Genomic DNA, 25,760 nt, shown 5'->3' with positions numbered 1-25,760 from the left:
TCAGTCGGAACACCAGTGGTGATGGGAAAGTGAGGACAAATATGAATTAAATAATGTGTTAACAACAACAACAATAACAATTCCATGTCAAGCCTGGATGAAATGAAACTATTTCTCTGTATCATTAAAAAATAAATAAAAATTGTCTGGTTTTAGCCATGTCTCTATGTTAGAAATAGGCCTGACAAAGTTTTGTAATGTGTCTCTGAAAGACCAAGTTGGTATCAAAAGCAACACCAAGATTCTGCTACCTTATTTTATCCTGGGAATCAGGGCACCCAGATTCAAATATAAACTAAAGGGTTGTAACTAAGATGGCCTCCATCGGCTTCTAATAAAGAAAAAAACATATTCCATGTACAACAAGGACAACATATGCTGTCAACCAATGATTTGTATAAAATCCAAAGACTTTATTCTCTGTAACAATGTGATTAGTAAAAATCAATGAGTCGCTGACAGCATGTGACGGTGCCACCCGTTCTGTCATGATGCCTTACTGTGCCGTCACTGGTGCTTTTGCGGGTTGTTTCTCTCAGAGTAGGGTGAGCAACGTACCCCTTAACCCAAAGCTACTGACCCCTGGTCAGCTGGATGCTACAGGGCTGAACCCTGTGGCAGGAGAATCAATAACTTCACTGAGATGTCCAAAAATGAAGTGGGATGGTAGGCAAAAAGCCAGATATACTCATTGGTTCAGAACAGGGACTCATCCATTCCCCTCGAACCTTGAGGTCAGACACTTGCAATGAGGACCTCAGTGCCAGCCTTAAACTTGAAATGGTAATATCAGTAAGACCCTGTTTCTTCGAGAAAAAAGATGGCCATAAGTGTATTGCAATTAATTGCACTTAGAGCACATTGCACTTAGAGCTCTCAAAGGATAAATACTGTGCCTCGGTGCCATTACCCTTTCAGAAAGTAAATAGAACAAGGCTCACGGAGGGTTCCTTAACTCATATGTGATTCTTTTCGGTAAAGACCAAGAGAAGAATGTTTAAAGATTTCACTGAATTATATCCTCCTGTAGCTTATACTCGATGTTTGTAGGGAACTGAGTTTCGTGCAGCCTTTAATGGGAGGTAATATTGCAGAGTTGTAAATGAAACAGGAAGCAGAGGTGGTCCAGAGAGCAACTGACCTTTAACATGCAAACCACCATGCAAATCAGGGAGGGAGAATACTGCCATCTGTTGGGAAGTACTATGAACACATAGTCTACTCTCCAGCAGTGTTCTAGGTCAGCGTTTCTCAAACCTCTCCTGGCGGCCCACTGTCCTGCATATCTTCTATCTATCCTTGCTGCTTGATTAAATCAGGTGTGCTCAGCTAATCAGAAGTGCCACTGATGAGTTCAGTCAGGTAGGTAGAGCAAGGATAGACAGAAGATATGCAGGACAGTGGGCCGCCAGGAGTAGGATTGAGAAATGCTGTTCTAGGTGGTTGAATTAAATCCTCACGGACGCGCTTTCCGTTTGGACTTTTTCCGGCCTGCAACCCACAGCTATAACAGCAAGCCTCACTGTTTGCATAATGTCTAAACGCAGAACACGGTCATTCTTTAGCCTGCCACTGTGAAGGTCCAATGCCAGTAGACAATTACAATAACTCTTAACTCGCTTTGCATATAGAGAGAGCTGGGAAATTAATGCACACTATAAAGGAGATTCAACCCACATTCAGAAATTCTGTACAAAACAAACCAATTTCTTTTTCTTTGCAAAAAAAAAAAAAAAAAAACCTTGAATGATAGAATGAATGAAAGAATGATATCTCATTGGTAATACATAGTTTGTATTACATATGTATTTCTTGTACATCAGTGTCCTGCACCATAAGGACATATGTCTGAATGCACTCACTGTACAAAGAGCTTTCATCATAGTTCTGAACTGATGGCATGTGTGCTGACGTTTGTTCTCCATTGTTGATGTGTGTTGTTGTTTGTTCTGTATAGCTGACGTCTATCGACTTGACATTGAAGAGTCAGAGAGACGAGAGAGAGGGAGAGAGTGAAAGCTGAACAATGTACTTATAGATATCTTTGTGTCAGATTGTACTCTCTGTAATACAGCTGTCAGGATTTTAAAGGTTTTTTTTTAAAATTCAGCTGTCAGAAATGCAAAAGGATGATTGCCAGAACTGCGTGAAAGCGTCACTGAGGGCGCCCTCTACAGACAGCGATGGGAAAGTCAGCCTAGCCCCACAGCACCGGCAGCTCCTTCCATAAAGTGAAAGTTTATTTCAAAACAATGACCTGTAATAACATTGGACACGAAACCAAAAAAAAAAAGAACAAATAACAAATTGCTACGGGACAGGAAATCCTCAAATGAAAATGGCCATGGCACATAGCTGCTATAAGACAAAATATTGCAACAAAGAAGATTAATGGCTCCGTTTTTACTGCTTCACTTTACCATAGGAAATTTCTCATTGTTCTTCGGTTCCAATGCCAAGCGCCAATCTCGGCCCTCCTTTTCAAAATAAAAGTGCCAATACCTCCCTCCAAGCTGCAGGGACCCCCTGTGTTGGCCTCTCCCGGGCCTCTCCCAGTCTGGATGAATCAGGCCAATAAGCACCTATTCACAGTCTGCGTTTTCATTGGTTGAAGCCAACTGTCACTGCGCTGTGCTGTGCACTCCGCGGGGTTTTGCAGATTGAAAGTTACCGTCGCATGCGGTGGAGTTTTTCTACCCGTACCTGTCATGGCAAAAAGACCGCAAAACTGGCAGAGCTCTGTTTCTGACAAGATGAAAGAAAAGGAAAAAAAAAAGGCAGCGGTCCTTGATCCAGATTCCTCAGACTGCGGAAGGTCAGCGTGTCCATTTTCGCTGGCACGGTTTTAAAAAAAAAAAATCCAGAGCGAGCCCGTGGCCCTCATACAAAAGATGGCCGTCTCCTAGGGAGCGCCAGTCTGAGAGATCGGGTTACTCCCACAGTCCCGCAGGACACGGGCTAAATGGAACGGCATCACACGCTCCAGTGCAGATATCGAATGCCACCGGAGGGATTCCTCCTCGCCGAAAGTAAGTAACATCAGGGACACGGTGGCATGAGGGAAAGCACATTCTAGAGACCGGCTAAAAGGAAATAATGTACGTTTGGGAAAAAAAAAAAGAACAACTGCTGAACGGAAGTACAGCACGGCCAAGCATTTACAAAAGGACCATTGCAATGGCGCTCAGTCAAAGGAAAGCGTAGATAGATTTCTGTAACAAAATGTCTAAAACACTGCGTTATTTTGAGACTGGAGTTGTGTATAATGTGGATAATAAATCAAACAACCACAGTGTTTCTAGAAGGATCCCTCGTAATGCGGTTGTTGCTGTGTAGACAAATGAACCTGGAGCCAAAATCTTACTGAAAGAGTGCCTTAAGGCCATACATTTCCTCCAATATACTTTGTGTTACTGGTGCTTTTTTCATGTTAGACAAGTTATGATACACCTGTGGTAAATAACTGAGTATACTTTTTTGTGGCGTTCTTTTTTTGTAGCTTAGCTTGTCTCATAATGAGCCAAGGATCAAAAAAGTTAGGGGATCATTCAGAGTAACCACTATGACACATTATGTTTTAGTAATCGTAATACTACTGCTACTACTACTACTACTACTACTACTAATAATAATAATAATAATAATAATAATAATAATTGTCATTATTATTTTTGTTGCTGTTATTATTATTATTCAATATCAGCCACTGGCTTTAGCAACCACCTTTATGCACCATCGTGTTTTAGATTGCTCCTCTCAGAATAGAGGAGGCTGTTCATCCCTTTGGAGGAATTTTGCCAGAGGTCTGTAGATGTAACTACATCACTGTTAGTCTCAGGGTCTCATGTTAGCCTTACCTGCCAACTGTTATATTTCTTTGTTTGAAAAATCCAACGCCACCATCCATTTCTAGTGTGATTAGTTTGTGCTGTCAGGACCACTATCTTTGGATTACTTCTCACAGCCAGATAAAAGACCAACCAAAGACACTGTCTGTGAGGCATATTGACTACACATACAAGATCAGTACTCTAACAAGGAACGTGACTTGGTGCATAAAAACATGAATGTGATCAGTCAGAGTGATTACGTACATACAAACAGAACTTACTTTTAATGTACAATTAAAGATGACAGGAAGGTAGCATATTCCCTATGGACCTACCATATGTGAGGTGTGTCACGTTAAGGAATACCATTTATTTAAAAGAAAATGAATATCTCACGCATTCCTTCTTCCAAAGAACCGCTTGAAAGAACAGGATAAAATCACACCCTAGATCTTGAGTACGTCTTCAAGAAGCATACCCAAAGACATTTTTACACAGTGTACAACAAAGTATACAACAAAGTAAACTGTGCACTTTACGTAAACCTAGCGCATATAGGGTGAGTTTTAAAATATGTCAGTAAATAAAGATATCCAGCAATAACATGATGCAATGCACTACGGCCATAAAATTAGCCAGTTTTCATTACATTCAAAGCCATATATGGACTCAGCAATATGACAAAGTATGATGATAGGTGAAGTTTTCGCTCAACAGGTACACAATCTATGGATGATTTATTAAAATAGTAGATGCATGAACAAGCACAAAAAAAATCAAGGACTGCTTAAGCGTCTGATTTGGGGTCAGTGTCGAGCAGTTAAATTGGAACCTGATTGATGTTACATTACAGGGTTGCGGGCATACATTTTGAGACCATGTCAATGGAGCAGGTGCTCGAACATCCCACAGACACACCCGCATAACGATGCGCCTGGATGTTCAAAGCCGCATGCTACTTCCAAGGTCAATGCGGAGTGCCAAACCTCGAGCAGATAGCCACACAGCGCGGACCTTTCCTCACACGGAATGGAGGAACAACCGGTAATTTATTTCCTATGTGCTTGCAGCAGCGCGCCGGGTTACAACGCCGTTGAGATTCAGCGCGGTGAAGACATCTTTGCGCAGCCCCTGAAGTCTGATGGAGCCGTCAGAGATGGCCGGAGTGTGTTTGTGTGAGTAATCATAATGGTTTAAACACACCCCTGAGAGCCCCTCTGCCAAGTTCTAACAAATTCCTTTCTTGGGCAGGCTACATACTGTTTTATATTCAGTGGTACTCTGCCCACAGAGCTGGCTACAGCCACTATGAGACTGATATGTGTTCCAAGTGAATTTGATTAAATCACTAACATGAGCAGCAGTTACCAGACTATTTAAAGTAATGGATGGGGTGGACCAGTCCAACTCTAACATCGCTAACTTTGTGCTGATTTAAATGCCCTTGAAGCTTGTTAAAAGCGACGAACTGACAGAAGTGGCCGTTTGGTGTTTTGGCACCGCAATGCTTGTGTTCAGTTTGACAGCGTAGGGGACCATTTTGGGACTTACACAGATATGAGCCCTCATCCCCTCAGAGCCTGAAGCAGTTTCACCAGCAAGTACAAAGTCTTAGCAGTCCTAGTGCATTTTTGTGGGCAATTGAAAAAATGCTGTGGTGCGTTTCCTCACTAGTACCTAATCGTTTGACCCAATAACACTGATACCTTTTGATTAAAATTTTGTTCTCGACAAAAGGTGTTTGAAGACTTGTTAGTTTCCCTCAATGCCATACCTAACCCACAAGACATCTAACTTCACACGCCATATAACATGCATCCTTTTTTTTTCTTCTTTTTCAGAGCGCTTATCCTTTAACATTCTTGAAAATGCACAACAGCACATGCAGTCAGACCTAAGTCTTGCAAATCAAAGGCTGTCTTAACACGTACAGTTTGCAAGACAGGAAAACGCAGCGCCCCCGCTGGGTTGGTTAAACAAGATGGATTGAGAGGCTCTAATGCAATCAGACATCTGTCTGAGCGCAACGGCCCTGGTATTGTAATGAAGCAGCGTGGGGAGGGACAGGCAGAAGGTAGCGCTCATTACAAACTCTGTGTTGGGATCACCTGCAATTAAGACCCGCCTCTCATGCAAATGCTGTTTCAGGTGCCTTTTTTGGTTAGCGTGTCCGCTAGCCAAAACTCCTGCCTATTGCCTTTCAGCAACGTGCGGAAGTAGAGGAGGCTGATAGAGTGTATTAGCCCTGTGACACACTGTACCAGTTTGTAGGATAAGGATAAGGTCTGATCCTGTGAGCCACCAAGGCCCAGATATGGTTCTGTGAGGGCAAACATGCTCTGTAACTCAATATAAACATGGTTATTCGACAAAAATAATAAAATTCCTCGTTTTGATCAAGGAATGTACAGTGTACATTCATCCTAACCTGGAACATTTTACAATTCAGGCAGAACTTGTCATAAAATAACATTTGAGATATATATTTTTCCAATTATAAACAAAAACAATCACAAAAAAAAAACCCAAGAGCTGAACACATTACAAGCCAAATACTTACTCCATTCACCCCTAATCCTCAAGAGTACTATTCATAGAGAAGAACATTAAAAAACAGAATTAAAAGTGTCAACAAAATTGCTTTAGATAGTGATCAGGGTTATGAAAGAAACACGGCTAGGCGCAGTTTCAGATTAAAAAGGCAGCTCTGATCTAATGACGATGGATCATTTGCAAAGACAGATGTTGTTGCGTGGGACTGGGGGACTGGCCTAGGAGACCGCAGCTTCCTGCCGTTAACCCCCCTCGAGTGACGGCGGCTCTATAATGGGCCTGGTGTGAGAGCATATACAAGAGACCACACGGGGTGATGGGTAATGGAGTCATTAATCAAAGAGGCCTCCCTCAAGATGTTCAGATGTTCCCCCAATTAGAGCCGACGGGGGCGGGGCCACATCCAAAACGCAGTGCGTCGCCAAGTTAGTCAAGAGTAACGCACCGGCGCTGCTACGCGCTCGGCACCTCCACTGTGTAGGCTTGCAGCTGAGCGTATGATGCTTGAGTGTTTGAGGCGCGCTGAAACACATCTCAAATGAATCATTGTTTATGGGGTGGGGGAGCACATTTGCAGTGATGGTGGAGTACAGCATTGTGAATCTCACAGAGTGGAATTACAATGTGCTGTCAATCACAGACTTTTATGATCCAATCAAAACACTTTCCTCTCCATAACGGAACACTGTGATTGGTCACAGTGAACCATTTGATGATGCATGAGAGCTCTTCCCACTCTGGAGCTGATGAAGACTCTTCCATTACCACTGATCATTGTCAAGGGCAGTGGTCTGTACTGCATGAGGGTACAATAAACAGGATCCAGCCCAGGTGCTGCATTCTCTAACCTAGGTGCACTGCTGCCCCCACCTGGAGGATTTGGTTAAAACAGTCTTCCAGGTTCTGCTGATCTTCTCATCTAGAATTCAGGAGGTATAGATTTTAATACAGTAAGGGGCATTGCTGATGAGGGTATGGGGTGCAGTTCTTTGGTTTGGAGTCCGAGGAAGGGGTCACACTTTGCCGTGGGCTGAGGCTGCTGACCCTCCCCTCTGGACATCATACATGGGAATACATATGAGGAGATGGGGTGGAGGAGGGATACTGTGAACAACTGACATGGGAAGAAAATAGTGAGTAGTTTTTTTTTTTTATACTTGAGGATGGAACTGCTTGGTTGATTACCTAGGGACTGTCTAACAAATTCTCCTCCCGAATCTTAGTTTGGAGCTTTAATAAATGATTCCCTCCCATCCTTTTTCAGCATAATTTGCTGTGCTGCCCTGACATATTTCTGACTGTAGAATACCTTGTTTGTATGGTTTTTATCCTTCATCAAGATACGTAATGGCTAAACTCAACACATCTGATCAATGCAGGACTAATGGTGTCCTTTGCACCTGAAAATTATTTGGACACATTAAAAAAGAAATCGCTAATTGCTGCATGACTACAGTATAATGTAATTGTAAAATGATGAGTGCCTACACATTGCTTGATGCTCCTAAAAGTGTTTAATGAACAAAAAACAATTCATTTGCTTTATCATAGCATGGACAACTTTCACCCACACTAATAAACACCCACCTTCTGCTTAAATTTCACTCGGAAATGATCATTTTTAAAGGCAGTCCTGTGTAGTTTTTTGAGTAAAGGAACAGTAGACAATATAAGGTGCGGGGAGTGGCACCAGAAAACCAGGACTTTTGATCTAATGTCTGTAGACAAACAATCATGATAAAGACATACACATTACCACAGATGACAAATTATGTACAGACAATATGGATTTTCTCAGAGATTTCCACCAGGAGCAAACACAGAAAGAAGACTTCAAAAAAGTTATTTTCTCATACAGATTTAATATGCCTCACATGTGCAACACAAAAATGAGTCCTTTCAAATTCAGAACTCGGTCCATATTTGTACATAACATATACAATAGCATTAAATTCAGAAGTAATGCGTTACTCTTGATATTCCAAAGTTCTGCCAGAGAGGATATTTCCAGTTTATCTGAGTATGAACATATTTCAAAATGTCAAACATTTGTTTTTTTTTTTCCCCATACAAAAGTGTGTCTCGAGTTGAAATAATACTAAAATCTTAAATAATGGAATAGAATATCCCCAAAAACAGCAACCAGCTTAAACAGAACAATGAAGTGCCACAAAAGCCACCTAGGAGGACTTTAACAAAATCAAAGAATGCCAGAACAGACAAACGCTTTCTAAGTACATCATCAAAATTAGAGGAAAGAGAAAGAGAGAAAGAAAGAAGGAAAGAAAAACACACTCCAGTATCTGAAGTTAAATTGGATTTATTTCCCATTGCAAGAAAAAAACACGAAAAAAAACAATTCCAGTAATGTCCTGTTCTGTCCAGAGAGTAAACATTAATAATGGTAACGTACAGGTTGGTTTCATCGACTGGAAATTTTCCCTGCGCCGAAAAAAAAAACTACCAGAGCCGTATTGCTCGATGCTCGTTTCCACAAGACGGCCTTCCTCGCTGGCGTCACCACAAATTGCATATACGGTATCGAGAGCGCTTTTTGCTTGAATTCCGTTTAGGGGACAGACCAGATTAAACGATGCGCGAATCCAACCCGGCCTCCCCTTCGCCGTTTTGTTTTTCAGATATACGTGGGAGGTCAAGGACTGTCTGAGGAAATCTGAAAGTGCGCCTCTGAGCTGATTCATTGATGCACCGTTTGGAAACAAGCGCGGATCGGAACAAATCAATCCGCTGATGAATAGGGTCCTGATTGCCTTCCCGTCCCTCGGGAGCCAAACTCCTTTTTCCCTCATCCTTCCGGAACGCGTTGCCCTCGCTCTGTTTGATTGACGCGGCTGTTCTTTGGAGAAGAATCTGAACAAACTCGGAATATTGCGAGGCTTTGATAGCTGGACAGCTTGAAGTTTAACGACATGTGAAGTGTTTTTTTTTTTTTTTTTTATTTACATTTATGTCAGCCTGATGTGTAAAATTCAAATACACAATGTCCACAGGCTTTGTTTTGTTTTCTTTTCTTGTGTCCTTTGATTTGAAAAATAATACAGGGCATTTTTTTGTTACCATACATCATTTCTGTTATCGCGTACAACTGCAATGAAAGTTCCGTGCAAAGAATACGTAGGAGGACAAACCACATTTTTGTCATTTTTTGACTGGACATTTTTTTTTTCCCCTTGTGAGATTCTTCCCTTCTGGTGTGATGTCTTCTGCCACGTTAGCTGTTATGCTGGCTCAATGTGTGGTTCTGTAAGGACACAAGAAGACCAACAAGAACAGCAATGTTAATTTCAAGTATCTGTTTGGATTAGGCACCCCTGCTAGAGTAAATTGTAATCTTGGTTACTCAGAGGATTTAAGAAGTTTTTAACCAAACAAATGACCATTTCAGTACATGTTATGGAGTTTGTTTGAACCACATGCAGTACATAAGGACCCAATGGATTGAGGTTTTGTAACAAAATGTTAGTGTAATTTCCACAATAATTCCTGCGCTTGTATATAATGAATTCAGCATTTTAAGAAATGAGTGAAAACTGCATTAAGATCAATATGTCCCTGCTGTTTTAGGGATTAGCTTCCCATCAGTCAATGTGCAGACACAGATACACAGCTATGCACACTGCAAATTCCCACATTTGAATCCACCAAGGAATTAATGTCTGTGGCACTGACAACCATCGATCCGTCATACATGAATAATATGAAAAAAAATAAAATCGTAGGCTTTTCCTCTCCTCCTGGTAAACATCCCAAAATATTATTATTCATTCCCAATATAATCCACAGAGCCAGCTTAGTAAGGAGTAGGCTCAGGAAGTCCCACTGCTAATGACACACTGTAATGCCCGCAGTGTAGGCAAGTGATATGCTCACTGTCAAACTCACAGTCTCAAACTCAACACACACCAGTACATGTGCACGCGCCCACACACTCACTCACTCACACACACACACACACACACACACACACACACACACACACACACACACACACAAGCAAGTGCAAACGCGCAAGTACACATGCACCCATACACAGAGATACAGTTGCTCAAGTATGCCCACACAAAAGCACACATGTGCACACACGAGCACACATTATCTCAAACACACACACAAATGCACACACACAGACACACAAGCATGCATGCTCACTGGTGCACATGTGCACATGCACGCACTCACATACACCCACACACATATGCATGCACACACACACACACGTGCATACACAGACACACACGTGCATGCTCACGCGCGCGCACACGCACACACACACACACACACACTCACTTATGTGCATTTGCACATGCACACGCGCACACACACATGCATGCACACGCACACACACACACACGTGCACGCACACACACACACACACACACACACACACACACACACACACACACACGTGCACACACACACACACACACACACACACACGTGCACACACACACACACGTGCACACACACACACACACACACACACACACACACACACACACACACACACACACACACTCACTTATGTGCATTTGCACATGCACATGCGCACACACACACACACATGTGCACATGTGCGCACACACACACACACACACACACATGCATGCATGCACACGCACACACACACACACACACACGTGCACACACACACACACACACACACACACACACGTGCACACACACACACACACACACACACACACATGTGCACATGCGCGCACACACACACACACACACACACACACACACACACACACACACACACACACGTGCACACACACACACACACACACACACACACACACACACACGCGCGCGCGCGCGCCCCGATGAAAGCACCCATGCAGAGGGAGCCAGACTGACACCCTGTGACGGAGGTGTGTGCCCGGTGGAGTGAGGCGGGTGTCCCTGGTGGGCAGAATCCAGGTCATCTTTTGAAGTGGCTGCTAATCCCTTTAATGCAAACTACATGGCCCACTTGCCGCACTCAGCCTTGGAGTTTGCGAACGGCGCAGGCTCCAAGAACCTGTCATGAGCTCTTCCCCCTCCCCAGCCCCCCTACCATGATCGCAACTCTGGGCGCGCTCTGCAGAGCCAAGCAAAACACCACCCCACTCCACCCAGCCCCGCTCCCCTTCCACCCCCACCCTCCCTGCTTCGCCAGACCAGCATCCAAACCGTCAGGCCTCCTTCAATGCTACCACACAGCGCTTCGTCCTTAATGTGGGGGCAATAAATTTTAACAAGTGATTCCTGTTTTTTTTGGTTCCAACAAAACATCAGTTCTAAGGATTCTGAAGAAAAAAAAAGTTCTGAATGAAAAAAGGTTTTGAGCACTTAAATTTGTAACTTGCTGTTCAAAGTTAAAGACGAAGCACGCTGTGGTTTGATTGTATGACCCACGTTCAGCCGTTTTCACCGGGCTTTTGAGCGCTCAATGTGAGGGTCAGGGCAGTCACCTTCTGTCCCGTCACCGTGCAAACACCACGGCTTAAAAAACACACAGCGCTGGCAGGGCCCTACACGTTCTGGCATTCAAACACCTCGACAGGTTTCCCTTAAGCCGGGGCAATAGGTTTCTGACAGACGGGATAATGAGTCTTTTGACGGGGGCGGAACTCCGACCCCGCTAAGGTTATCTGGACGCGTTGGGCGGACCGCCTACGTCCAGACGTGCCTGCAACTTCTCCGTCTCCTCTCTCCTCTCCTCTCCTGCCTGCTTGAAAATAAAGCTTCTTTAAGTGTGTCTGAGCATTGGGGGGGCGATTGGGGGAGGGGGGGGAGATGGGTCGCAGTCCCCCAAGAGCGCCCCAGGCGTCCCTGTTTCAGGCGTCAGGGACTGAAGCTGCAGCCTTATTAATGAATGCAGGCCATTACCAGTCTGCCTGACTACTGAGCCGGTCCCAGAAGCACGCGCGGAACGCGACTTCAAATGGCGGAATATTGACACGCGGCGCGCGGGGGCCGCCCCAGAGGAGAGCGGCTCCTTGGATATAATGTGGGCTCGTAACAGCTATTAGAGCAGAAAATACAACCCGCCGGGAGCCTGGCTGACACATATTGCAGTCTACCTTCTCCCTAAACATTAGAGGAGTTACTCACTGAAGGCACTTTTCAAGGACAGTATCCAAAGTCTTTTGTGGCAGGCCCCGCGCGGGCTGGAAAATAACTCTTGCTCCCGGGATCCGGCGAGAGGCACCGGGTACGTGCGCGGCGCTCCGTCTCACTCCGACCGATCGAACGGAGAGACCGCCTCCTTCCTCTCCCTCCCCCACAATCTCATTACCCGAGCCATCCAGCCAGTATAGATATTAAGACCTAACACATACCTTAAATACACTAACATATGCCTCAGATGCGCTGTTACACCCTTTGCAGATATAGGATTTAAAAAAATAAGAATCTGATGAGAAAAGTTCAGTTTTATGTAATGGTTTATCTCCTGCTCTGTTCTTATTGCCGCACCTGCTTGTAGTTTTATTGTTGTTATTAATCAACATCATTAGCAGTGACCTCTCAAATAGCTTCAGTGGTTACTAAGGCCATTAAGGAAACTGTCTCTAAGAAAAAAACCATAAACCCTAAAATGAACGGTAATGATAAAGACAGAAATTGAAAGAAAGCCTGTAGGCTGGGTGGCACAGGGGGCCGGAGCGGGTCGGGGTGGTTTTGGGCCCCAGCTGGGACAGAGGATGAGCCCCGTAGGTCGCCCCCCCCCCTCTCTCCCAGTTTTTGTCCGCGGTTGGGCCCGGGGCGTTCCCTGCACTCTGCCTGTCTCCAGGCTGCTCACCCCTGCCAAGGAGAGGCTTTTAACATCTCCCGAAACGCTCCCGGGAATCCAGACTGACCTGGATTCAGTGCTCAGAGAGGTCCCTGGACAGCCCGGTCCATCTTAGCTCTTGTACTGTCACTCCACCCCTCCTGCACTGGGAACAGCTGGCGCTCAGCCAGCACGAACGAGCCCTTCAACAGCAAGCAGGGGACCGTTTACTGCCCATCTTTTGTTCCATCTTCCAGTCATTTATCTGTTTTTTTGGCTTCCTCTTTAATGAAGCTCCAAAAAAACCCCAGCTACTAATATTAATAAAGTTTTATGAACCACAGCCCGTCCTGGGAATACTTAATATCGATTCCCACCATTTTCAGGCTGTTAGCCCTGCCTTACCAACCCTACTTTCACACGCCACAGATAACAGCAGAATTCATGCAAACCATTTTTTGATCAAAATCACTTCTCTCTCAGGTATTTGCCAGCTGGTACAAATACTCTGAATGTGTCACTAATCCATTAAAGTTGAACACTAAATTCTCAGTGACAAATCAAACACAAAAAACCGACCTATGGCATTGAGATTCGACAGTCTCCACCCATGACATTCTTTCCTCCTCTTCCACCCAATTACATCACCCTGCAGCGTGACCATGGAAACCGTGCAGCAGCCACGCAGGTGGATGCAGGTACCAGGAAGAGGAGGCCAGAGGGGCAAGAGAGCTCAATTGTTAATTGATCTTTTCTTCAACTTCGACATTCGGTTGTAAAGAAATCATCTCTCATGCTCAGTGTTATGGCGAGGTCACACTGGGGTCACTGCAGATGTCTTGTTTTGTAGTCTTAATGTGCCATCTGAGGCTTCTCACCCCTACAAATGAAGGCATGGGTGATTAAGATAAAGAGGGGCTGTGCTGGGCTGTGCTTACGTAGTATAGTGAAAACTGAAGGCCTGGCATATTGGAAAACGAACAGTAATAAAGCTGTAATCCAATCAAACTTGCAGCAGATCCTCCTGTGAGAGGAATCTTTAGAAAGTGCAAAGCCTGGAGTATACGCAAGCATATGCACACCTCGAACAGAGCTGTCTGCCTTATCGCCAATCTACAACAGACATAGACCAAAGGCACAGAGTAACAACTGAACGGAAAAAAAATACATGTTTCAAGCAGACATCGGAGTCCATTTCCCAACTGCGTTTGCGTATATGTATTTTTAATGGATATCAACAGGTTTAAACACTATTTCCTACAACTTCACTTCTAACAAAACGAAAAGACACACCAAGGATTTATAAATCTTTGGTGGGTGCTTCGAGAAGTAAAAATCCTTCAGGGGATGTATTTACGGGGAAATGAAAGATTCCAGAATGACTTGGTTCGGCTTTGCCTCGCTCCTTTTGAAAGTTCAGCTCTCGCACACGGCACTGGGACTGGAAGCTCTTATCTTGCAGAAAGGTCACCCTGCAGCCGGTTTCCTGTCTCTCACCGATGACATCACGGCCTTGGAACCTCACCACAGGAAATTCCGGATGTCAGTCTCCTTCCTTCGGCACCCACAGCCTTGCCGCCCTGAGGCTCTCTGGGAGCTCTTCTCCGCACGCCCTGGCCTGGCACCCAAAGTCTTGACATATTCGTAACCCCAGAACATCTCAGGCTCACAAAGCAGCTGGGCTGACATCCAGCATTAGGTTTTTACACACAAGCAGCTGGAGCCGCAAGTAAAAAAACCGTCCTCTCAGTTCTTAATTTTGAGCACCTGAGCTCTTAAACTTAGCCCCTCTTCAGCTAACGCACTGAAGATCCCGCCCTAGACCGACCGTGAACCCATGGGTGCTCCAGCACAGAGTTCCCACCCCTCCCCACTCCTGTTGTGTATTTCCCTCATGTACTCAGACTCCAAGGCAGGGCATCTCCCATCGGATCCAGCAGGGCTTCCGCATTGGTCCCAACATTCTTCCCACATCCTTCCCATCCTGTTTTCAAGGCTGAGCCTCGACCCGAGCAGCCAACCTCCCAGGCCTCAGCGACCATCCACGCCTTGCCGCTTCACCTCCAACACACCCCGTCCCATCCTCACTTGTTCCTCATTCAGTGAGCTCATTTACATTCCAGGGCTCCATGCTGAATAACGTTTGACTGCAAACATCTGCCTGAAGAGAATTTACAGCTTCGCGCGCATGAGTCAGGTTTTAAAATATGACCGCCACCCTCAATGGGTTAATAGACGCATAACAAAGGCTTATGGTCTTACATTATGGTTTGTTACAATTGTAAAATTCGTTAAGTACTTACGATCAATAGACAGGCTGGAAAAGCCATGCTAGTGCATGGCAGCCATGATGGAAGAGTGAAGTGTCATTGACCTCACAGAGGGGTGGGCCACCAATCAAAAGACTTTGCTTGTCATAATAAAATGTTTCGATTGGCTCAAATCAGAGACCCACTGAAGGCACATGATGCTCCACCCATTTTGGAGATCATGAAGATCATCATTTTCTCCTCATGAGCTTTGAGCTGAAGGTAGAAAATAAATTGATGATTACAGGAAATGTGAGGAAGTGAAAATGAAATGACTTCTGTCAAAAATCTGGGTCTAGGCAAATTTAACCAACTAAATAAATAAACACATGAAGTACAGAGACACAATTTTGAGTGCTTTATCAACTGTCTAAAATTCAGTACAATGACCTTCAATGGGAAGTTCAACTGGAAGGCCTACGGGAACCTTCTCAAATGAGGTGCAAACAGACATCACCTGGCAGTGTGCCATTTTAGTACACAATACTTTACGTACATAACGTTTCCTTAAAGAGGAAAAAAAGTTTTCTATACAGGATACCATGCTGTTCTGTCCGAGGCACCTTTGATCCTGATATCTAACGCATTTCAGAACATACAGTATGAAAAATTACAGTAATGAAATGCACAAAAGGCTGATGAAATAAGTAAAAATAACTAGGATTGGTGACGCCATTATTGAATTTAAATGCTTAACACTCAAGCAGCTGTAACCTACCTATGCTCCAGCTTTAACTTGAGCAGTCATTTCATTTACTTTCATATACTTAATTTTAAAGACAAAAAAAGAAACTGGAACTGATGCATGTGTTAAATAACAGTGGGATGAACCAGTGATGATTATCAGAGACTTTTTCTGTGAGGTCGGCGCAGGCAGACACGGGTTGAGCCAATCACAGATAGCACCCCTGGACAGACAGACATTACACAGCGCGCTTGTCTGTCTGCCGATTTTGCCCCGCATCCATCCGCTAAGCCCACTGATCTGGTCCCTCTCTCCCGAAGGGGTCGAAAACCGCTCGTTATGATCAGATTGGGGGGGGGGGGCTACTTTGCATTCCGTGCACGATGACGGCCAGACCGCCGAGACCGCCGAGCCCCCGGATTTATTCAGAGTCATCAGTCAAGATTTTAATTAAGGCGTACGCGGCGCGAGGCGCGCGAGAAGTGCGATGGCTGTTTGATTACAAATAAAGCGTGAGCGCTTTATCCCGCTCTTGAACCGTTTAATTATAGCGGTGGAGTGTCTGTCGACAGTACAAAGCGATAGGAAGGTCAAGATCGCCTTTGATCCCGATTACTCTCCCCTTTCCTCTGTTTGCTCGGGTGATCTCGGCGCTGTTGGTGATCGGATTCACTCCATTTTTTTTTATTCACCTGCCTTTTTAGGGACACCTTGAGTGGTTATGTGAAATAAATTTTCAGCAGTTTAACTCACGAACTACTGTAAGCACTGAGCAAGCACATGTACGTCTAACAGATGCCTGAAATTAACTCGACATTTTCTGGAAAAGCGGATTTATTGTGTACATGCCTGGGATGGCCGCCCCATCTCTTTCCAGAGGTTGTATTTTTCTCACAGAACTCGAAGTTTCCTTTAATGGGATTTTTCCCCTGTGAAAATTGAGTGGTTTATCCCTTTCATCTTTGCTGTGGTAGGTACCATAAGAGCTGGTATATATGCACATTATCTGGGCATCCTCAGAGGCATGGAAAAAAGATCTCAAAATTCAGCATATACGGAATATTACTACTGCATTCCAAAAAAACGAATATGTTGAAGCTGTGTGCTTATACTGATACCTTGTGCATAATAATGTGTGTATATATTTTTCCAGCTCATTTCATTAGTACGAGTATTATGTTACAGGCATGGCAAAGTCTCTGCTGAACACTCGGGTGGGCTGATGAATCAGTGCCATCTACCATCCTGTTTCAGCCAGTTCCCTGCCTAAACGATCACACCGGAGCCTGAAGGAAGGAGCCGGGTGCGAGGTCTGCCCCTCCAGCCCGAATTCTCCCCGTGAAGTTATGAAAGCACGCAGTCAGACCTTCAAGAGTCCAGAGGAAGGGGAAAAAAAAGAGGGCTGCTTTTGGGTTGGGGAGGTTATGGGGTTTGAAGCCACGCCAATATTGACTCAGCCCAAAGTCATTTTTTAAATGAGCACTTCGGGAGAGGTCCAGACTGCTGGCGGGTCCGTCGGGGGTGTAATTCCTTCCTGATTTGGACGGGGGCCAGGGGGACTGCTGTCCACGTTGGCTCATGGAAGAGAAGCAGCTGGCATTCCATGCTGTCCACATTCGCTCGGCTGCTGGTATGCTCTGACCCGTCCTGTGGGCTGCTGCAGCTGGCTCGGTCTCCTTGGAAACTGACCATCTCGTTTGAATTGGCCCCCCCCCCCCCCCCCCCCTTGGGAGCCGTGGACGCCGTGTGCTGGGGGTTGGGGGGCGGGGTGGGGGAAGGACGGGCGGGGTGGGGTAGGGGGATATTTCCCTACAGGCTTCCTGGAGCTGGCAAATCCAGGAACGCAGGGGGGAAAAATTACAAAAAAAAAAAGACAAGCAATGTCCGGGACTGAAGTGACGGAATTTGTCGACACCATTCATTCGTTCTTTCCCTTTGTTTCTCTCTCGCTCTCTCTCCATCCCCCCAGAGAAAAGCCTGAAATCTAAAACAGTTCTCACTCCGCTAAGAACCATGGCGCTCCCAAACTTACTGAGGATATGACTGAGAAAACACAGGCAGAAAGCATGCTCAGGGTACATTTAGATGTGATATCAGAGTTCAGTAGGCCACATTTTCTCTATTTATCCATTCACAATGCCAGGGTTGTGTGTGTATTGCAGTGCTATGGTCTATTACTCCAGACAAATGAGTCCTTCCTTTGTTTTGTCCTTTGTATGCGGTAACTATCTTAGACTCAGTCAATCCCAGCAAAAGGATTTCACATGTTTACAAATGGCAGATAAATGGTTTTCCTCTGTCGGCGTACGGCTGCCACAATGGCTTCTGTGCCGTGAAAGCTGTTGCTAAGCGATGAGCCCCGATGACATTCCTGCAAAGTGGTTTCCACCAGACACGCTTTTGTATCCTTCAGTGAAAGCACTTGACACCAAAGCCTGCTCGTAGTTAGTAAAGTCAGATGTCCTTCAGCGCAGCAACTCGGGGACAACCGAGTTACTTGCTTCCATATTAACTCCTGTCACTCATGTCCTCAAAACCCTTTCTTTCTCCTCTCTATCCCTCTCTCTTTTCCCCCCTTTCCCTCTGTTTCTCCCTCTCTCTGTCTCTCACACACATGCCTCTCTTTTAAGTGCAAACACTTTCATGTTTCGTCAGAAATCTGCTGTAGAGAAAACACTAGATGGATCGTGACATATTTAATAAGGATACCAATTCCCTCATGCCAGAACACAATATGATATACGGAGGAAAAAAAAAAAACTCTGGAAAAAAAAAAACAGGAGAAGCATGATGGTTTGGTTAACAATGCAGTGGGAAGCTTGACCTTAGGCCATACAATCAGCGTGAACACTGCAACTGAAGAAAAGTTTTTGGTAGATTTCCTTACAATTAACCAAAAAAAAGTATGCTGCTTTCTTTTCTAAAAGGGACCACATAAACAATGCAGGGAAAAATAATGAGGATCTAAATGGTGAGTCGGTTCTCTGCCCACACACTGACAGATGTCACAGCTTTCTGATCAAACAGGTTCCAGTCAAAGAACATTTCCCTTCTGTTTCCAATGGAGACGTTGTTTTTGAGAAGAAAAAAAAAAGGAAAAAAGAAAACCTGCAGTCGCTTCCAACCGTGCCTCAGACATATAAAGTTTTTACACTCCTACCCTGCCATAGGCCTTTCTTCAGACGCAGTGGGAGAGAGAGATACCTGCTGGGAGAGAGGAGGCTGGAGCAGCCCCACGCTCACCCGCCGACCCTGCCTGTGTAGGCCTGGCCTGGAGCACAGGCCTCCACAGCCGAGCCCTCTCCTGCTCCAAGCCATGGAGGCTGCCATGTTCTTTCTGACTGTGCATGTTGCTGTGCGCTTTAATGGTCTTGGTTTCACGTTAGGGCAAGGAAACTTCACCGATGTTACAAAAGAAAAAAAATCATGGTGTTAAATTATTCTTGCGTTGGGCAGTGTAAAGAAGTAGCCAAGCACTGGGAGTTACTAACTGCTTCTGAACGTCTTTTGAGGCAAGTGACACCATGACCAAGCATGACCTTTGCTCTGCAGCTCTCACAGTTCTGACATATGGACTCAGTCCTGCTTCTGCCAGGAGCAGTTTTTCCATATTGAAATTTCCTTTCAAGACATGCACTGTAATGTTACCCGCCAGACCAACATTTAAAAATAGCCTTACTACACCATTGTGCTGTAACAAGTGTCTTGAAAATGGTCATCTGCACAACAAGTGAACTGATCTCCCAGCATGTGCAAAGAATGAGAATGGTGAAATGAGCCAAGAAACCAGGCTTTGTCATTCACCAAATCCCTCATACACTCAACACATTCACTCATTCCATCCTTTTTCCCCATACTCATTCACTCCAGCACTGAGTCACACACTCCCACACAGACTCACTCCCTCCCTCCTCCCTCCCACATTCATTCAACCCCACACTGACTCACTCCCCCCCTCCTCTCTCCCACCCTTACTCAATTGCACTGACTCAATCACTCACCCTCTAGCTCCGTAACTGGCTCCAATTCAAACCTGAATGCACAACGTTTCATTAACTAAATTGTTTAACACTGCGATAAATTGATTAACAATCAACAATGGTTTAATACATTATTTTTAATGCTTGATAAAAAAAAAAAAAAATGGAGATGGAATTTTGGGGATTGCCACTTAGTCGCATTAACACACAAACATCATTCAAGATAAAGTATGATTAATAAAATCCCTTCCTTTCACAGGCATTATTTTTTTGTGACTGCAAATGAGAGCCATTACCCTGTCTCAGCAGACGAGTGGGTCCTGCCTGAAACGCATAACGCAGCGATCCCACTGCTCGGCGGAGGCAAATCAACTTCGGCAGAGTTATTAAAGGCCTCATTAGGGCCGAGAGCGACGGGGCAGGAAACAGCCAAATTAGCAACCCCCCCCACCCCCCCCCCCCCCCCCCCCCCCCCAAGAAAAAACCACCTGCTCAATTAGGAGGTGACGTGAAACACGGACGCTACCCGGCAGCAAATGGGGCCTGTGATTAAACGCCGCCATCGATCCTTTTCTCAGGGGGGGCCTTTCACCCCCGCACGGGGGCGGGGTCTGGCTGCGAAACGAGCCGCCAGCTCCGGCGCCCGAGCAGGCGGGGGGGGGAGTCTCTTCCGCGGCGACGGCCCGTGGGGAACCTCGCCTCAAAAAATCACCACCGTCACAATTAGGCGCCCGCATGAGCCAATCTAAACAGCCTGCTGTACGATTAAACTGACCACCTCACGTGTGGAAACACTGACTGCCTCTTTCCTCATGATTCTGATGCTGCAGCCCTGCAAAGATCATTAATGTCCTGGGATTACACCCTCACAGGGCCAGTATCATAACCAAATTAATGGGTATATGGTGTTCCCTTCACTGATTTAAATGAAGTCATAATTTCATGCATTGGTGCACACATATAAAAAACACACACACACACACACACACACACACACACACACACACATACACAAACAAGGGACTGATTTGGGTTTGTTTCTACAAATATTCTTTAAAATTATATTTGTAAATGAATGCCATTTTTTATTCCCATATAGTTGCATGAAATGGCTTTCAAATACTGTACTGAAAACACAGATTATATGAGATGTACAGTAGATGTTCCGGTTAGTCATCTACCTGTGCTACAGTAGATGTTTCCATTTCTGTCACCCAGTGCTACAAATGACACACTTTACACCCGGTCTGGCCAGGACTGACATTTCACCTCAGAGAAGAACGTGACCTTAACAAAAACCACAGTGAGGGAAAGCCCGCTCACATTATAAAATAATAACATCCAGAAACTCCTCTTGAATTAAGAATGGATTCCTTGTGATTAACTCATGCTTGTGTAAAGTGTTCAGCATGTGAATTTGCGCTAAAGTTCATTCAGAATTCTAGCACTGTTGAAATCCATTCTCACAAGTTCAAATTAATGTCCTTGAAACACTCGGTGCTGTCCGCATGAATTAAGTATGAATTCATACATGAATTCATATTTCCCAAAACTACAAAGAAAAAAAAAAAAAGAAACATATCTGACTTTATTGGGTACAACAAGATCTTTTCGTATTCATGTGGAAGTCATACCTCATGATGACAGAATGAATTGGTGAGTCGTGTAAAAATGAAGTATTACTCACTACAAATGCCTTACCGGCCAGTTCTGCTTGCGGACATAGCATGTGACGTGCAACGTATTTCACTCCCAATGATAGCAGCCTGCTTTATCGTAGTAATAGCTTGAGTAAAAACCTGAGAGAAAATATACCCCTCCCCCTCAAAAATAAATAAATAAATAAATAAAACAGCACACATATGCCATAAAACACCTCCTACATGTAAGACGCACGTTCTGCTATTGTCTGGCTTTACTTTACAAACAGTGAACAAACTTAGACCTACGTTTGACAAAATAACCCACATTCCACATCTCCCAATAAAAGAGGCAACGAAAGCACTGAGCTCTCAAAGGCTTCTGGGAGTATTTGTCTCATCTGTCTCCAGATAACGTGTTTGCATACACAAATCAGACCCTGGGAGAGAGAAAGGTGCAGATGAACACGCATGCCCATACACACACACACACACACACACAGACACACACATGCTCGCACGCACGCAGAAATACACATGTGCACATGCACGCACACAGGCACAGAAGTGTGAACGCACGCATACACACACTCGCACACACAATCCTCTCGGGATCTTCTGGCTGACATGTTGTCTGACTGGAATCTACCTGCAGAGCATAGCACTGATCACACTTGCATCTCTTTCATGTTGTTTACCTTCCTGTAAGGAGTGCAGAAGAAATGTTTACAGTGGATGTTTTTGCAGCTTATTATAAATAATTTTTACTATTTGCATTAGTGTTCCCTTGGTAGTGTTTTTTTTTTTTTTACTTTTTAAACTTTATTTTTTTCTGTTGTATACCTGGGGTAAAGACGCGGGAGAGACAGAGGAGTGTGCATTTGTACCATTTCAAAGACTCACATCCAGGCATTCACAGCACAAGGGAATCAAAGTGACTACTGATTTAGCGGCAAAGATGCTCCTGCCTGTCGAATTAGGTGGTTGATTGGGACATCTGAAGGATACCATTTTGGGAGGAGGCCTCCCACGACTACATCAGTGAGAATAAGATGTCTATTTTCAATCCTTCTCTCTTTGAATGTCTCATGAATCGGAGCATCACTTAAAAAAAAGATCACTTTTATTTCTTAATAATTGTGGTCCATCTCTTCTCATCTGGCATGCGTGTTTTGATAGTTTTTATTTCAAACAGTTCGATGGAATTGAACGAGAGATGCTTTTTTATGGGGCTTTTAATAATCTCATAAGCAAATTTGTCTCACGGTGCACAGCCGCATGTGATATTGCCACCAGAGAATACTATTCATTAAACACCAAATCAATCACAGCTAGGCAGTTATGATTATCACACAAAAGAAAATAATGACAGGCGTGACGGAATAAAACAAGATATTAATGAATTATTACGTCCCTTTGGTCATTAAGGTGTCTTTAAAAGGGATCCTTTCCTTAACGTAAAGTTATCGGTAGTTACCCCTCACTGACCATCTTTGTCTTATTTCCTCTCGATTAAGACATTCCTTACCTTTTCCTGACCCAACCTGTCTAAAAGAAAATAAATAAATAAGTGAATATGAAAAAATACAACGCTGCAGAAATTTTTATCCCACCTTGAAGCAGGAAGGAACCTGGTGGTTAATTTAATGTTGTTTTGTCCAGGGCTCTGCTGAGAGTTCAACCGGCTTACATGTGGGGGAAACCGCTTTGAATACCAATGACGTGGCCTAAAGTAACAACGCGCTAGGGGAAAAAAGGGGGAAAAAAAATGAATATATGGATTGGCGCTACGCTCCACGGCCGCCTGACCCAGAACAAGAAATTCCACGGACGGTTGCTCTCGCGCCGCCTGTCAGACGCGAGCGTGTGCCAATTCGGTCCTTTTACCAGGCTGTGCAGCCTACCGAGCGCCGTGCGCGCGAGAGAGAGAACCAGGCTGGGAAAATGAAGACTTTCGCACCTCACTGCTTCCGCTCAAACCGTGAGGGTGCCTCCTGTCTTCAGGAACACGGGGTCACTGTGGACCTGGCGGATTGGCCTTTCCGAACAGGTGGACAGTTGCGATTTTGATTGATAAATGGATCAGGCTGTTCTTCGACAAGCAGCTATAACTGCGGTCTTTTTTTTTTTCATTTTCTTCAAACAGAAATATATTCCACTCTCAAAGATCAGACTGTGACATGGGGTAAATTTTGGCTGTGCAGGGGCCTATGTCCAATAAACCTGAACTGAACATCGACACAATCATCGCAGTTCTAACTACAGAAACCGTTTAATGCCAAACAAATGGAAGCCCCGTGCGTTTAGTCTCCGGTCTCAAAAACATACTAACTTTTGCCACTGACTCTCAATACTTTATCAGACTGGTATCAGAGTACTCAAATGTTCCATCCCTCTGCTTGTACCTCCAATCCCCTTATCAGAGATACGCTGATGCACTCACACATACACACACACACACACACACACACGCGCACGCACACACACACACACACACACACACACACACACACACACACACACGCACGCACGCACACACATATACACACACTCACAAAAATACACACACACACACACACACACACACACGCACACGCACACGCACACACGCACACACACACACACACACATATACACACACTCACAAAAATACACATACACACACACACACACCCACGCACACATGCACACACACTCACAAAAATACACATACACACACACATACACACTATGTGAATTACTCAAGTGCAACTTGGCATTATATTGCATTAACAGATTGATCAGCTAAGGGCCAGAACCCCCCCACCCCCCCCCCCCAAAAAAATCAAAATTTACAGCCTGTTGCTATAAATATTTAAGCAGTGATGTTTCTGATTTGTCTGTGCCAAACCAAGACAGCCGACAAGTAAAAAAAAAGTTGGAAAAGGTAGAGGGAAGTCAATAATGTTTGGGATTAGAAGAAAGGCTATTTCACTCTTCCTCCAGCTTGGAGAGGTCAAAGCAAGAACGAGACAACCTGGAGACAGGTTAGGATAGATTCAGCCCCAGTTGCTGAAACATTTACTGCACTCTTCTGACAGCTTCTAATAAAATATCATGCACTCCATCCATCTCTCAGAACAGCGGGTTCCTCAGGAGAGATGGCGAGGAGTGTGAGAGAATGCTCTACACTGAACCCACGCTGACTGACACCTGGGGAGGGTGGGGGTCCAGGAGTCATTCAATCAGGCGGGGAGGGGGGACAGAGAGGTGTGGGGGGGGGGCAGACAGGGGCAGAGGAGGGATGGGGAGGATGGTCCCTGGGGGGCTGATTAGGTGGAAGACCTCCTGGTGTCTGTTTCACCCAAGCTGGCTGGCTTTGCGGGCACCTCGCTGGGCAGAGTTCAGAAGGAGAGAGTGTAGTTGCCACAGGCTCTGTCTGCTTCTCCAAATTCAGAATCTCAGCGGAAAAATCAATAAAATATCACCCCTCCTATCCCCTCACCTGGCCGCCTGACACTGATCTCCCACCTCCCAGACGAAAGAATAAAATCAAAAACAAAATAATAACAAAGACAAGGAGACTGCAGAACCGGGCACAGTGTGTCCAACTCCAAGGATTCCTCTTCTAGGAGAGGACTGGACTCTCTTCCTAAAGGAGACAGCTGTGTTTCACATATCCTCAGCCCCTGCTAATTGAGTAATGTCCTGACATACTGTATCTGGCCTCACATGTTTGTTTGTTTGTTTCTTTATAAAATATGACACTCTACCATGAATTATGGAGTAAGTAGGAAATTAACATGGAAACTCAAAGTGGCATAGCATCTTTGGGATCCATCATTGCTAAAACCATACCCCAGATAACCGCTAACCACCTCTGCAAGCCGCATGCCTCTATTAGGAAAAAAATAATAAATATCTGGCTTTATTGGGAATGCCTCATTATTGTATCTTGGGTGGGATTACCGATAGGGTGCCAGCACTGCAAACAAGGGTAGAA

At 44.8% G+C, this 25,760-nt stretch overlaps 1 long non-coding RNA gene across 1 annotated transcript in view; it reads right to left on the bottom strand.

Moving 5' to 3' along the window:
- Positions 1-8,758: 8,758 nt before the first annotated feature.
- Positions 8,759-25,760, bottom strand: part of LOC118771008 — a 30,198-nt gene continuing 13,196 nt past the window's right edge. The window contains exon 3 of the long non-coding RNA XR_005004592.1: positions 8,759-9,645. This is a non-coding gene — a long non-coding RNA (uncharacterized LOC118771008). The remainder of the gene's footprint in view (positions 9,646-25,760) is intronic.

Source organism: Megalops cyprinoides, chromosome 24 (assembly GCF_013368585.1).
Source record: "Megalops cyprinoides isolate fMegCyp1 chromosome 24, fMegCyp1.pri, whole genome shotgun sequence".
Classification (NCBI taxonomy): Eukaryota; Metazoa; Chordata; class Actinopteri; order Elopiformes; family Megalopidae; genus Megalops; species Megalops cyprinoides.
Note: the sequence above shows the minus strand (reverse complement) of the source record. Positions and strands in the feature narration are given on the sequence as shown.